The 16,052-nt window shown below is 37.9% G+C and overlaps 1 protein-coding gene across 1 annotated transcript in view; it reads left to right on the forward strand.

Annotated features, from left to right (window-relative positions):
* NFIL3 (nuclear factor, interleukin 3 regulated) overlaps window positions 1–16,052 on the forward strand; it is a 513,505-nt gene that overhangs the window by 308,364 nt on the left and 189,089 nt on the right. The window lies entirely within an intron of this gene.

A 16,052-nucleotide genomic window follows, 5' to 3' on the forward strand; every position in this document is an offset into this window, starting at 1 on the left:
TAGCAGGGCCTGTAGTGATAGAGCAAGGGGTAATTGTCTTAAATTAAAAGAGGGTAGACTCAGACTAGATAAAAAGACTTATTATTTTTTTATGATGAGGATGGTGAACCGGTAGGCCAGAGAGGTGGTAGATGCCCCATCTGTGGAAACCTGAAAATAATGACAGCTAAAGCTTTTTGTTTATGCAGATTTGAAACTTAACTATATCGATCTTGCTATTCCTCCTACCAAATTCCTGGTATTTTTGTGAAATTTCCTACTTCTGCATATTATCTAACCAACGAGTGCAAAAAATTTCAAATGTAATACTTTCACATTTCTTGTAATTCAGAAGATATGGTCACAGCTGTCCAGTTAAATAATATTTTTTTTAATGTAGGCAAAGAAGGGAACTCAGGCAAAGAAGGGAACAGCAAACAAGCTCGAACACTTAGGGACATTTGTAGGCATTTGAACCAGTGGTGAAATACTGAGTATTGAATGTAAATGTCTCATCACTGTAAAGTAATTGGACATGGCACTCCACAGTCCACAGTGCTTTTTTTTTTTTTTTTTTTTTTTTTTTTTTTTTAGTACAAGACCCCTCTAAACTTGTAACAATTTCTATTAATTTTTGTCTTCCATCACACCATCATTATGCTTGGTTATGATTCTGACACAGCCTAATGTGGAATAGTGGCTCTTCCAAGTCAGTGTCCTGGCATTTACACAACATAGTCAGTAACTATTTTATGGATGTTTTCCCTATCATATTACACAGAAACACCACAAGCATAACAAAATTTTTCTCCCTCTAAATTTTTTGGTCATTGACTTTCCTACTGAAAAATATTTTCCTTGACATAGCATCATTCAGTGTTTTGAATGCATACTTCTCACATTTAGTTCACAGGTATTTTAACCAGCATTTTAACTGGTATATCTCACTCACCTTAAAGGAACATTTTATAATTAATTCACAAGTTTATTTCATGCAGTCAATGGTGCCTAAAGCCCACTGACACTGCAAAGAGAGGAAGAGCAGAACTTGGGGGCCATTGTAAGTATGCACCTGGATGTTCCTTGTGAAGGCTGTAGACTTCTCTAAATTAACCAGAGAAATGTGGAGTTTAAGAAAAAACCATAAAGCCTCTTCTGTTTCATATCGTTTACCTTGGTCAAACACTACTTTTTACAATGAGTCATAATGGAGCTATTGAAAATCAGAATGGAACTGAAGTGCAAAGGAGCATTTGTTGTTCAGTTAAACGTATTTATTCCTCATTCAGATGTCAAGAAATGGCCCACAATGGATTCTGCAAGTGTATCTTGATGTTCTGAAAGCTGTAGATAACAGTGTCTGTTGCATGGAAACTGACACTATATTTACATTAAGTTCAGTATACAAAGCAGGAAATAAATAATAACAGAATTGCCACAGTTGGCAAAGATCTCTAAGATTACATAATTCATCTGTCAACTCAGAAAAAATACCATGCTCACTAGAGCATGTCCTGAAGTGCCGTATTTACATGGGTGTTTTTAAAAATACTTCCAGGGATGGTTTTTCCACCCTGGGTGGCCCATTCCAGTGGGTGACTATTTCAGTAAAGAAATTCTTCCTAATGTTTAGCCTGAGCCTCCCATGGCACAACTTCAGGCCATTTCCTCTACCCCTGTCATTATTTACCTGGGAGAAGAGCCAGTGACATGTTTTTCCATAAGGGATAAATATTTTTTCCCTCTATAAGAGGAGAAGAGTAATTTTCATTAGCTTTCGGAGAGAGAAGGGGAGAGCACTGAGTTGCCAATTACTCTAACATAAATCTGCTTCATAGAAGGTTTTGCTCAGTGCTGTTGCAAAGATCCTTTTTGCTTCTGATACTCCCCCTTTCTATTTTGGCAGTTCTATTGCTGGTCAGCTTGATCCTTAATAACAGACTGTGAGCCTAATTAATAATTTATTCAAGATTAGGAACTCATAAAATCACAATACAGTGGCACTCTATGCTTAAGCGTATAATTTAATTCTAGATTTTACCTGTGAACCACAACCTGTCCCCTGCACAGCTGAAGTATTGTAACAAAGATACAGGAAAAATGGATTTAGAGAGCAGGGGAAGAGGAGGGCAAATCATGGGAATCCATAGATTTTACATGAACTTACCACTGTTCTTACTAAAATACTATCCCCTAGTGAGACCTTACCTAGTGAACTGTATCCAGTTCTGGGATCTCCAGTTCAAGGACAGAGATTTACTTGAGAGAGTGCAACAGAGGGCTATGAAGATTATTAAGGAACAGGAACACCAGCCTTATGAAGAAAGGCTGAGAGACCTGGGGCTTTTTAGGCTGGGGAAGAGAAGACTGAGAGGGGATCTAAATAGTGTGTATAAATATATGAGGGCTGGGCATCAAGAAGGAAGGAGCAACCTCCTCTCACTTGAGCCCTGTAGTAGGATGAGGGGCAATGAATTCAATTCCACCTCAACAGGAGGAAGAAATTTTTAACTGTGGGGGTTACAGAGCCCTGGAACAGGCTCCTGAACCTGATTGTGGTGTCTCCTTCTCTGGAGATTTTCAAGACCCATCTGGATGCAATTTCTGAGTGACCTTCCCTGGTATTGGTCCTGCTCTGGCAGGAGGGTTGGACTTGGTGATATTCAGAGATTTTCTTCCCTTCCAACCCCTGACATTCTGTGATTTTGTGATTCTGTTTTCATTGGGGAAATGCTTCAGTCCTCTTATCATTTTAGTTCTGGACATGTTCTCCTCTGGACATGTTCCAGGAGCTCTATGTCCTTCTTTTGCTGGGGACTCCAGAACTGGACACAGCACTCCAGGTGGGGTCTCACAAGCAGAGTAGAGAGGCAGAATCAGCTTCCTTGGCCATCTGTCTGTGTTTCTTTTGATACACCCAAGGACATGGTTGCCTTTCTGGACTGCAGGCACACACTGACAGCTTGTGTTAAGCATCTGGCCCACCACCATCCCCAAGTCCTTCACCTCAGGGTTGTCCTCAACCTGTATTCATCCATGGGATTGCCTTGACCCAGGTGCAGAACCTTGCACTTGGCTTTGTTGAACTTCATGCAGTTTGCATGAGTCCACTTCTCAAGCCTGTCAAGGTCACTCTGGGTGGCATCCCTTCGTCCCTCCAGTGTGTTGAATTCACCACACAATTTGGTGTCATCTGCAAACTTGCTGAGGGTGCACTTGATTCCACTGTCCATGTCGCCAACAAAGATGTTAAACAGCACTGATCTGAGTTCTGACCCTTGAGGAACTCCACTCATCACACATCTCCTTTTGAACACTGAGCTACTGATGACAGCACTTTGGCTGTGACCATCCAGTCAGTTCCTTAACCAATGAGTGGTCCATTCATTCAATCTCTGTTGTTCCAGTCTGGAGTTCAGAATGTTATGTGAGACAGTGTCAAACACTTTGACAAAAATAAAACAGAAAAAATAAATTTGGAAGAATGTAATTAAAAAAAAAAAAATCTGTCAAGGGAAGCATTCAAGACATATACATATCCGTTTTATTGTTTCTTCTCATCTCCTCACTAAATACATAGGAGTAAGTGGGTGATAGAAATATCAGGTTACCCTAGGATAGTATAAATGTTCCTGATTATTTCATTTGATGAAACACTCACTTTGCTAAGTGTCTCTACATCAGCTATCACATACAATACCCTTGAAACATTTTAGACTATACAGAACAGAATATACAGCACAGTTTTTCACAAAGTAGTGTACTCCATTTCATAGAGTTACCAGTAGAATAAGTAATTTTCTAAGAAAAGCATGCACTACTTCTCAAAATTAGACATACCAATACAGATTGGTTTAGACATACCAGTTTCAGTTAGTTTAGACACACCAGTTAGATACATAATTTCTCAGTACTTCTGCTCTTAGAATTCAGCACCCTATTCCTTGTATTTTTTTCTTCATAGTGCCTTTTCCCATTTTTTTCTACCCTTTTAAAGTTGTGAATTTTTTTTTTCCTAAGTACCTAGTCTCACCTTAGATATTAAGAAATATAATCACATTCCTCTGAAAATCTGGTCTAGGACCCTTAAACCTTAATGACATTCTATTCACAACTAGCTCAGTGGTTCAGGTATTCCTTTCCCACCATGATTTTTGTTTACTTTGCCATTATGAGGTGTAACACAAAATTCAGAAACATCAAGGAGTGTTTGCTACTCTCTTGCTGATACTGTTTCGTGCACAGAGGAAAACAAAAGAAAAAAAAAACAAACAAAAAAAACAAGTTAAAAAAATAAACGGTTCCTGACAGCGTCAGTGGACTATTCTTTACATCATGAAACACATGTTGTGTTACAGAGCCTGTGGCAGTGATTGCAAATCTCCATTTAGGGGAGAGGGCCAAGTGAATGCCAGGAAAAAAGGAAAAAAGGGTGGGGAATCTCAATTTTGTCTTGGTCTGTGTCAAGATCTCGAGTTGTTCACTGGGAGTTGGTTCTATAAAGTGAGTGATGTTGTCATTTCCCAATGAAATTCTGTGAAATGTCAGTTGATTTGGAATGTGCTTTAAAGTGGTACAGCTGCTACAAATCCTGAAATATGTGTCTGAATCAAGTTTTTGAGAATTTGTGCTTGAGTATACTTTATTTATTTAGGATTCAGCAACTTTCAAGACAAAATGCTACTGATCTTATTTCATAGTACCAGATGACAATGCAGGTGCACACAGGTACATCACTGCTTTTTACTCAGGTCAGTTTGTATGGCCACACTTCTGAACAGTATGTGGCGAAATCGTCAGAGATTAAACCAAAATATTTATGAAGGAAACTGTGAGAGTGCAACAAGCATCAAATATGCATTGAAGTTGTTGCTTTATGCCTATTCCAAAGTACTGCTAGTTCCTCCCTTATGAAAGATTTATGCTCATTGAAATATAAAAGCAGCGATTCTTAGCACTTACATAAAGCCTGATCACGACTTGCTGGCTTTGTAGGAGTCACTTTATGCTATCCTTTAGGATTAAGCTCATTTGAATTATACACATTAATTATGCTGTTTACCAGGAGAGCAGGAGGTACACAGAGCTGAGTTAGCATGCTTCATCTGCCATCAAGTCCTTATAGCAGGGCAGTATTGACTTCAGGGGGATATTTTTAGATAATCAGCATTCCCACACCAACATAGTGAAAGGCTGCTGTGGCGTATACTGATTAAATCTGTTTCTGAAATGGAGCAGATAGCAGGATTTTTAGAACACCAAAGTAAATAGTACCTTCTTGTCCAGCTAAGGTGAGGCTCTGGTTTCATTAGCTAGAAAAAAACCCAAACCAATCAGAATAGATGCTGGGCTTTTTCCTCGTGAAAAACTAACTGAGCCTTACATAGTATATCAGAAGCTAGGACATTACTCCAAAAGCACACTAGGACTTCAACATTGTACACACATAAGCAGGGTTGTATGCGTTTTACGAATCTTCTACTTTACATGCTCATATTGCAAAGCAAGCAAGATCTACTTGCACAAGAGCCAAACAATCATTCATCTATATGCTTTTGGCACTAGGTTCCCCACTGTCTTGAGTATCAGAAAATCTAAGTAGAACATATCCAAAGGTAAAACTATATTCCTCCCACTCAGAGATGGATCTATTTCTATGACAGCCTGTCTGAGCGTTGCTGTGAGTAATCAGTAAATCTTACCCAGGAATTTAAAAAGAAGTCCCTTGCGTTAAATAGCATTTTCAATCTAAAAGGTGAGTTAATTAAACTTCACAGTAAAAATTGTAGAAGAAATAAAATACTGAATGTACATTAATATTGAAGAAGAATGAAAGGAAAATAGATGAAGGTATTAAGACCCAAAAGCCAGGTAGCCATTTGTATGAGATAATGCCGTCCCATAGAAACTCACTGTAAATTAACAGGCTTGCTCTATTTCTACTCCTTACCTAGCAAGTAAGACAATGCTTCACAGAAAAATGCTGTGCACATTTTTCCTACTGAAAATCAGGATTCACTGTCACCTACATGCATAAAAAAACCCTTAGTACCTTGGGACACCAGGGGAAGGGAAGGTGTCTTCTGCTTAATCTGCACTGAAAAAATGCTGTAGAGGCATTCTACATCCCTCACAATTCAGCAAGACAGAGAATGTAAAAATCTATCTGTGGCATATCCTGTAGCAGCTATCCTAGTTAGTGTTCTCAGGCTTTAGAGATCAAAAAACTTTACTATAGTAACTTTTACCATAGTAAATTAGATTAACAGAGACATATATCCAGTGAGAGATACAGTAATGACATGAATCAAAAATTCATTAGAAAATAGAAGTTCCAACAGCTGTCTGTCAAGCATGTAAAATGTCATCTCAAATGTTTTAACAAAAGGGATCTGGATTAATTTGTCCTTTTTCAAAAAATATGGTGATTTTATTTTCCATTTAGCTACAACTGGTAAAATATGTTGCAACAGCCAATTGAGCTGCATCCCAGATTTAAAAATTTGCTTCATTTATTTTGATCATTTATTGTTTCATTCAAAGAGATAATTCTAAATAAAAACATACTTGACTGTGAAAATTCAGTGTCAGAAAACCAGAAATTATGGCAAAGAGATGGCAAAGTTAAAGTTGATGATGTTAAGAGAAACACTAAAAATTTTCTAACACTTTCAATGACTTCCAAAACTATAAAATTGCATTTGTAGATCTGTAGTAACTAATAGTAAGTTATGCATTCTCAGCGTCTATTCTGTCAACCCTAACAGGCATAAGAGGCAAGAAGTCACTGCAAAAAGAAGAAATGTTACATCAGAAATTACTCCCAGAGTTTCAGAGTCACTATTTATTTAGCTGACCTAGATTTCAGTATTAAAACGTTACTACACATGATGAACAGCAGAGAGCTTAGTCTTGTCAATCTTACTCAAGCAAAATAAAAGAAACTAAATGACCTGCCAAAGTGAGAATGAAAGTAGGCAGCAGCCTACTTTCTCATTCTAAAACTCACTTGGTATCTGCAACAAAAAGAAAAGAAATGCCTTTCCTTATTTTGTTAGGCAGAAGCCTCTTTTCTCCTGCTAAGTTATTTATACAAACAGTAATTACTGATGATTTCAATATTAACTTCATTTCCAAAACCTAGTAAGGTATAAAAACATGAGTTCATTTTATTTCAGTTCTAAAAGACCAGCATGAAGATAGCAGTGGATTTCAGATTAATTTTGTTTCCGTTTTCTGTCTTGATGTCTCCAGGCTTCCAGTGAAAACAAGAGAAAGAAAAAACACTTTTTAAAGTATTAATATTTCATATGAGAAAGAGAAATTAAAATTAACCATCTTACAAAGAGGTAGCACTCATGGATGTGCTATAAAACAGTCTTTTTCGATGTGAATCATGAGATCTTGTTTATAATAGGTTTCCTCCCTAGTGCCTAAAAATCTCTTTGAAATATTATAAAATCTAAAGCTCTTTTGATAAGTGGGTAATTCATGGACTTAATTCATGGACTAGATTAAGACTCTTCTAAGACATTGAAAATTCCTTTAAATAATAAAGCCATGGTTTTGGTAAAAATAGAATTATTTTTAAGGACATCTCTCTGAAGGCCAGCAACATCTTTTGAATAGTTAGTTTTTCAGTAGTGAGAAAGGGGACAGATGGTAATGTATGAGCATGAATATGGCAAATACTTTTGCAACTGACTTTAAAAAGGCTACGGATATTTTCCATAACTGACTGTCCTTATCTAGTTTGGTCACAATCTGCAATTTCTTTCTGTTCTTCCCTGGACAAAGATTTATAGTCAAGCAAAATTAATCATTATTAGGGCAAATATAATGAATGTAGAAAGCACAGTAAACAGATGTTGATTAATTTATTATATAATTGCAGTTGCTTTCGAGTGAAAAAAACTTACGGTGAAGAAAATTCCTAACTTTTAAAGGTGTTAGGTTCAGAAGCCCTTTTGGAGGTGGTCATGACCATGCCACTGGTTTCATTTGGAGACCAAGTTCCCCCATTTCTCAGATAGAAAATCACACATTGTAGATAAAAAGTGGAATTAAAATTGTTATCAGTCAAACTACAACATAACCACTTCTTGCTTACTTGACCTAATTCCAAGCGCCAGATTCCCTTTAATCTGAACAGAGATAACAAGAAAGAGAAATCCATCCTGCTCTCTGCTCCACTATTTGCTGATGGGAAAATCCACTACCAAGTAACAAGGATGCCCTAAGGAAAAACAGTTTCTAGTAGCTTCTACAAACTTCACCTGGCTCTTTGTCACAGTTCACTGCAGACAGATTATCTCCTGAGCAGTTTCTGTATAAAGGAGATTCCGTAGCACAAAATGGTCTGCAGCTCTTCCTCACTAGAAACCTTTGCTTATTTACCTTGCTGATCTCTTAACACTTCACCAATCCCTTTCCCATGTTCCTGTTTGTTTTTTATGCAATGTTTTTTGTTTGGTTTTGTTTGGTTTAGTGTTGGGTTTTTCTTGTTTAAAAGTCTGTTTCTGGATGTACATCAGAGTTAATGAGAATACCACTAAGACACAAGAAGATCACAATCCCTGTCCTGTCAGCCTGATAAGTATATTAGTCTGCTTTCCTCCAAAGGGGGAGCAAACAACAATAAAGAGAAAAGAGGCTCCACCTGTGAAGGGAATAAAACAGTGGCAAAGAAAATCTGAAGGCTAGGAGCTAGAAATGACAGCTTAATCCTGGGAACAGGGAAGCTTCATGTGAGCCATAATACTGGAGTGGTACATGACACCATCTATAATAAATATGGCATTTTACTCCTTCATTCATAGTGTTTTTCTCAACATCGTGCGTCAAACCAACGGGGAAAACAATAAGCGTATTTACAGTTCAGTGTGTTGCTAACTTAGTAATTTCTAAAACCATTTTGCATTGTCTGAGAATGTAAGTGAAGTTTTATAAAGATATGCTTTTAAATTTTGGGGTTTATTACTTTTAAATACTTATATTAAAACTATTTTATTAGCATCATTCAACTGATCATTGTCAAACTAATGAGCTGCAAAGCTACTGAACCCTTCGTCATATCTTCATAAATAAAGGCATTAATTTTCAAAAAAAAAAAAAGAAAAAAATTTGAACATGTGGCTAATCAGAAACATTGAATGTTTACCTGCAATAACCTGACTTCACTGCAATAACAATTAGGCCATAGAGAACACTTGGACCACTCCTCCTGAAGCCCACTATATATATTCATGACACTGAACCCCAGACCACTTAAAACACAAGAAAAATGCAAACACAGGGAAAGAAAATTTATGCTCAGATTCATACTATGATTTCTTATTATTGTACAAATTTCTTCATGCCCTTTGACATGTATGTAAGTGCACTGCAATCATTATAAACCCCCCAGGAAATCATTGACACTCTGATGTAAATTGAGACACCTCTGAGAAAGTTCAGTCTTGTCTTACAAGGCTGCAGTGGATGCATCTGAAGGCCTTGAGCTGTTGTATACACCGTTCCTGTGAATGAATGGTGAATTTTCATTTCTTTATGGACACTCTTGAGGATAGGACAGTTCTTGCATTGTACTGTCTTTCCCACTTGTCCAAGCCACATGTGCTCTATCTTGGGGGCCAGGAGGGGAAAGATCTCTTTTAGAGATCCCCCCAAGATCCGTAATGATTTCTATGGTGACACAGAGAAAGGAGATACAGGAAAGCTCCTGGTCCAGGTGGGCTGTGAGAAATATATTTTTATATTTATATATATAAAGGGGCTATCACGACATTGATAAACGTTTGTTGGAACCACTCTGACAGCAGAGGTAAGAACAGGAGTCAGCCTGTTAGTACCTCAGCACTTCTGTTTCCAGCCCAAGATCCATAATGATTTCTGGACTGACCTGTGACACCTTTCTAAGGCATAATACAGAGAAAGGCAACAGAGGAAAACTCCTAGTCCAGGTGGGCTGTGAGAAGAGGTGCAGAGAGGCAAAGCCACAAACAGCAGTTGCCTCTGGAAAACCTGGAGGGGGACTGCTGCAGCTGAGCAGGAGGTCACCCCCCCCAGGGCAGCTTTAAAGGGAGAGGTCTCCACTTCTGATTTGTTGTTTCACCACCCAGGCAAACAGTTTTTTAGGCTCTCTTTAGGCTCAGCCTCTTACAACCGGGTTCCCAGCCTTGTCTGCAAGAACACTTCTCTTGGGCTATCTTTGAAAGTGAGATACCAGTGCCTGATTTTTGGCCTCCTCTCTAAAAAAGGCTTATTAGGTCTATTTTTTAAACTGGAGAATTCTCCTGTGGCCTTTTACACTGTCCTAACTGTGGTGGATCAGGCCTATCTGGTGAGGCAGGGTGCAGATCCTGGCAGGCACTGCCTGGGATAGAAAACCTCAACACTGCAAACTACTCTTCTTCATATGCAAGAGATTGCTAAGCTGTGGAGGTGCACTGGGGGAGTGTTTTTTGAGGTGGCAAAGGTGTGTGCCCAGAGGAATGCTGAGAGCAGATTATGTGAAGTTATGGAGGGGATCACAGGGCACTGGGGGCCATGGATGCAGTTTGCCAGCACATGGTACAAGATCCTGCTGCCACCCCATGTGAAAGCTGCCCAGAGTTCTGAGCTGCTCTAAGGCCCCTGAGCTGTTGAGGCTGCCCAAGACAGGGATGTGCTGCTGCAAGCAAGGAAAAGATTTTGCAAGACTGAGATCAAGGCTACACTTCCTGTAGATAACATTGAGCATCACAGATGCTTAGAGGGGAGGAATCTCTCTCACTGTGAAGCAAGCTAATCCTGTATCTTCTCTGATTTATGCCAAGATACCTGCGTTCCTACAGATTCCTTATGATATATGGAAACAGACAGAAACATTATCCATGTTAGTGAGTACAAGGTTTATTACCTTTTGGTTTCATCAAGCAGTAAAAAGATCATAAACACTCTTGATTTTGCCCAGTTTCTGTTTACCTTTGTTCCTCTTGGACCTAACACAGTCATGTAATACTGACTTGCAGACTTTATGCAGAATCGAAGGATGCTGGTTTGCTTTAGAAAGAAGAGAGAATGCATACAACATTATGCTCTTTGCTGGCTGTGGCCTCTATACAGTAACCTTCCTGACCTTATGGGCACGTAACTGCTACCTTTACAGTACCAGAAGAAGTGATATTACACAAAAAGTGCTATGCATTCCTATCTTGTTACCTGCCTAAACAAGGGCTAAGTATGCTTCCCATTTTGTGATACTTGGCAACACAGTCTGAGATTTAAAAAGATCTATATTTCAGTTTCTAACAAATAAAAGTAGACCTAGTGATAATTAAACTTCAGGTTACTTTCAAGTTCTTTACTTCATTTCAAAAACACTTCTCAAACTGAAAGGCAATATTTTTTTCTTAGAAATAATAAATATCAAAGCCTTAGGCTCAAGTGTTTTATTAGTGTACTCCAAACAATCTTTTAGAGATGACTCATCTTCCAGGCATATAGAATTACTTACAATTAAAACCTAAAAAACTAAATAAAATACAATAAAAAAATTTAGCATTTTGTCCTGCTATCCAAGTGGATTGATTTATTAAATAAGGTTGCAATTAAAAAAACAATCTAGAAGCAGAGTTCAAAAGCAGCACTAGCTGGGATGTTTCTAATGCAATCTGCATAGTGCAGAGTACCATGGAGATGAGCTGCATATGCCACAATCTTGTAGAAGCACTTGAGTTCCCAGTAATCTTGAGGGTGAAAGTCTTCACAAATGGCCTAGTTTGAGCCAGGATAGAACCAATTTTTTAGTTTTTATTTTTTTATTAAATTTGCTTCCCTGTTAATTTTATCTAAGTCTAAAGCCATATCCTGATACTACATGAAAAGAACAAGGAAGGGTTAGATGTCCTCTGAAAATGGGACTTGGTTAACATCAGCATTCCTCTCTAAACTATCCATTGTGACAGCTGTCCCAGTGCTAATGAGGCCTATAGCACTAGTCTAGGTAGATTCTCTTTTTAACCTATTCAAATTTGCTCTGAGCAGAGTTAGTAGCTTTTCCTGCATATCACCACTTCTGCATTTCTTACATTTTGTATGCTTTTTTCTGGTGGAGCAGTGGGAGGGGAGACCAACCATGTTGCAGCTGAAGCTGCAAGCAAGATTTTGTAATTAATTGAGATGTTTAAGAGTTTAGTAGTAAGTCTGATTTTAGGCCACAGACTGCAGATATCTTGCAGCCACTCTTTTAACACATTTTATTTTGAAGTGTGGAACAATTTGTGGCTGAATCTACATTGATGGTATTGTTGGTATTAGAGGGTAGGACAATCTCGTCTTCTTAGATACTGAATCTGGTCATCTTCATAACAGTCATTTCTTCCAGTCCTACAATGCAATCTGTATCTGACAGTGTCTGGTTCAGTGAGACTTGCAAGGGATGCAGAGAGCTGATGCAAGGACAGATGGCTCAAGCAATGTGAGACAGATCAGGAGATGATACAGCACAGTTTTCCCCCAAAATTTTTCCTGCCGTAGCACTGTTTGTCTGTTTCTTTCTTTCTTTCTTCCTTCCTTCCTTTTTTCCTTTCTTCCTTTCTTCCTTCCTTCCTTCCTTTCTTTCTTCCTTCCTTCCTTTCTTCCTTCCTTCCTTTCTTCCTTCCTTCCTTTCTTCCTTTCTTCCTTCCTTTCTTCCTTTCTTCCTTTCTTCCTTTCTTTCTTCCTTCCTTTCTTCCTTTCTTCCTTTCTTCCTTTCTTCCTTTCTTCCTTTCTTCCTTTCTTCCTTTCTTCCTTTCTTCCTTTCTTCCTTTCTTCCTTTCTTCCTTTCTTTCTTTCTTTCTTTCTTTCTTTCTTTCTTTCTTTCTTTCTTTCTTTCTTTCTTTCTTTCTTTCTTTCTTTCTTTCTTTCTTTCTTTCTTTCTTTCTTTCTTTCTTTCTTTCTTTCTTTCTTTCTTTCTTTCTTTCTTTCTTTCTTTCTTTCTTTCTTTCTTTCTTTCTTTCTTTCTTTCTTTCTTCCTTTCTTTCTTTCTTTCTTCCTTTCTTTCTTCCTTTCTTTCTTTCTTCCTTCCTTCCTTTCTTTCTTCCTTTCTTTCTTTCTTTCTTCCTTCCTTTCTTCCTTTCTTTCTTTCTTTCTTTCTTTCTTTCTTTCTTTCTTTCTTTCTTTCTTTCTTTCTTTCTTTCTTTCTTTCTTTCTTTCTTTCTTTCTTTCTTTCTTTCTTTCTTTCTTTCTTTCTTTCTTTCTTTCTTTCTTTCTTTCTTTCTTTCTTTCTTTCTTTCTTTCTTTCTTTCTTTCTTTCTTTCCTTCTTTCTTTCTTTCTTTCCTTCCTTCCTTTCTTTCTTTCTTTCTTCCTTCCTTCCTTCCTTTCCTTCCTTCCTTCCTTCCTTCCTTCCTTCCTTCCTTCCTTCCTTCCTTCCTTCCTTCCTTCCTTCCTTCCTTCCTTCCTTCCTTCCTTCCTTCCTTCCTTCCTTCCTTCCTTCCTTCCTTCCTTCCTTCCTTCCTTCCTTCCTTCCTTCCTTCCTTCCTTCCTTCCTTCCTTCCTTCCTTCCTTCCTTCCTTCCTTCCTTCCTTCCTTCCTTCCTTCCTTCCTTCCTTCCTTCCTTCCTTCCTTCCTTCCTTCCTTCCTTCCTTCCTTCCTTCCTTCCTTCCTTCCTTCCTTCCTTCCTTCCTTCCTTCCTTCCTTCCTTCCTTCCTTCCTTCCTTCCTTCCTTCCTTCCTTCCTTCCTTCCTTCCTTCCTTTAATAAAACTTCATTTTAATACAGCACATTCCATACAGAAAAAAGCAACAACAAACCCTCACATTAACTTAATTTCAGACACTTCTGCTAGATGTCAGAATATCTATTCTTCTCCAACCTGTCCATCTGTTGAAAAATAATGGGAGATAAAGTCTCCCCCTTCTGATCTTCTTTCCAAAGCAGCACTACAAATGTAGAAATGTTATGAATTTTTTAAAAAAAAAAAAACACAAACCCCTAACCAACAAAATAAAAAATCCAACAAAAATGTTACTTTGACATGCAGATCTAAAACCCACTCATTTTAAAAAGCTGACCTTAACTAAATCCTAAGTAGCTTCAGCTGATGTGCCTCAGTTTCTTCTTTTCCTCAGTAATCTGTCCTCAAAGACAGATTATACAGGTGATACTTCCATAAAATTTCTGCTAAGCATTAAACCAAACATGTCTGACACAGCTGTCAGAATTGACCACAGGAGCCAGGCTCCCAGCTTGTCTTCAGTCCTACTTGCATAATGTAAATGTTCCAGAGCATGATGATGCAAAATTCAGACTCTTCAGAGATTAGTCACATATCATATGATGCTAACAGTCACTCTGGCTGTAGTTTAATTGAAGTATTTGCCTAATAGTTTTTTCTTTTTAATTCCACAATGAATGCAGAAGCTCCATCGTGCTGTGCACAGAAGTGGGACTTGTTTAAAAGAGATTTTATTTCTACACTGAAAAATAGGTAAAAGGCATGTAGATACAAAAAGCTTAAAAAAATATCAGAAAATGGATGTCAGGATGCAGATTTTTTCACTCACAATTTTCAGGCCAATTTACAGATGTGGCCATATCCATTCCAAACCATTCTATGATTCTATGATGTCTCAGGACTGAGTAATTGATTTGTAAAAGCAGATAAAGTTCTCTGCGGGGAGGAAAAAGAAAAAGGAAAAATATAGACTATTATAAAAAGAACAGAATTTACAATGATCATTCTGCAAGTATCATATTCAGGCATCTAATATATAAATAGTTATGGAAAATCAAGGTCCTGTTTCATTCATAAAAGGGAAGGAATATTAAAATTTGCAGTTCACTCCATTTTAAAAAAAACCAAACCTAATCTTAATTTAAAAAGCATGCTGCAAATGATCATCAGTAAATGTTTTCTGAGAACAGAAACCTGGGTGACACAAAATACGTGATTTGGCTTCAAGTTAATTAACTGATAATATTTGTCAAAGTTGATCAGCATCCTATTGGGAACATAAGGCTAGATAAACAAGGCTATAAAAACAGATTTTAATGGTAATAATGAGAGAGTAATTTCAATGCACTGCACTGTCATTAGTGGTCTGTCCCTAAACATAAGAGTTTTGCTAGATTATCCTACATTCACAAAACTTGGAATGTGTGGTTTTCTTTTTTCCTTTTTGCAAAAATTTCAAGAAAAAAATGTTTATAGTGACTGCTTGTACTTAGTTCTAATTAGTAGTTTAATTAATCAGTTCTTTCCCTTTGTATTTTGTGCAAATACTTATTTGGGGTTCAAAAGGCAGTCATAGAATGTATAGAGCTATAGAGCTGGAAGGGACCTTAAAGATCACCCAGTTCCTGCCCCCCTACACAAGCAGGGACATTTCCCACAGGGTCAGTGGCTTATTCAGATTGCTGAAGGTCCCCTCCAACCCGGCCTTCAAGTCTTCCAGGAAGGGGGCAGAAAAAACTTCCTCGGCCAACCTGTTCCAGCATCTCACCACCCTCACATGAAGGAATTTCTTCCTAATGTCTAACCTAAATCTCCCCTCTTCAAGTCTGAAACCATTTCCCCATGTCCTCTTGCTACACACCTATGCAAAAACCCTACCCCAGCTTTCTTGTAGGCCTCATTCAGATATGGGAAGGTTGCTGTAAGGTCACCTTGGAGCCTCCTTTTCTCCAGGCTGAATAACTCCAATTTCTTTAGCCTGTCTTTATAGGGGAGCTGCTTCACCTCTCTGATCATTTTAGTGGCTCTCCACTGGACATGTTCCAGGAACTCTTTGTCCAGATTGCCTCCACAAGAATCCTAACTCACCTACAGCTAAAGGCAGTAATTTTAAAAATCTCCCTTAATCACACCCATAGGGTCTATTACAAGCTATAAAAAATAATACTTAGAAGACTTCCAAATAGAAGCAATGGTCACGATAATTTTTGTAGAAAACAATTTTTGTACAAAAAAGACAAAAAGCAAAAAGGCAGTAAAAGTTCCCTCTGAAACAAGGACAATGGATTTATTTTTAACACTTCAAGAAAGATGTTTCAGAAAAAAATCACTTACAGTTAGGCTGGCATTTGAAAAGCTTATGGAGAAATCTTTTCTG

Source organism: Heliangelus exortis, chromosome Z (assembly GCF_036169615.1).
Source record: "Heliangelus exortis chromosome Z, bHelExo1.hap1, whole genome shotgun sequence".
Lineage (NCBI taxonomy): Eukaryota > Metazoa > Chordata > Aves > Apodiformes > Trochilidae > Heliangelus > Heliangelus exortis.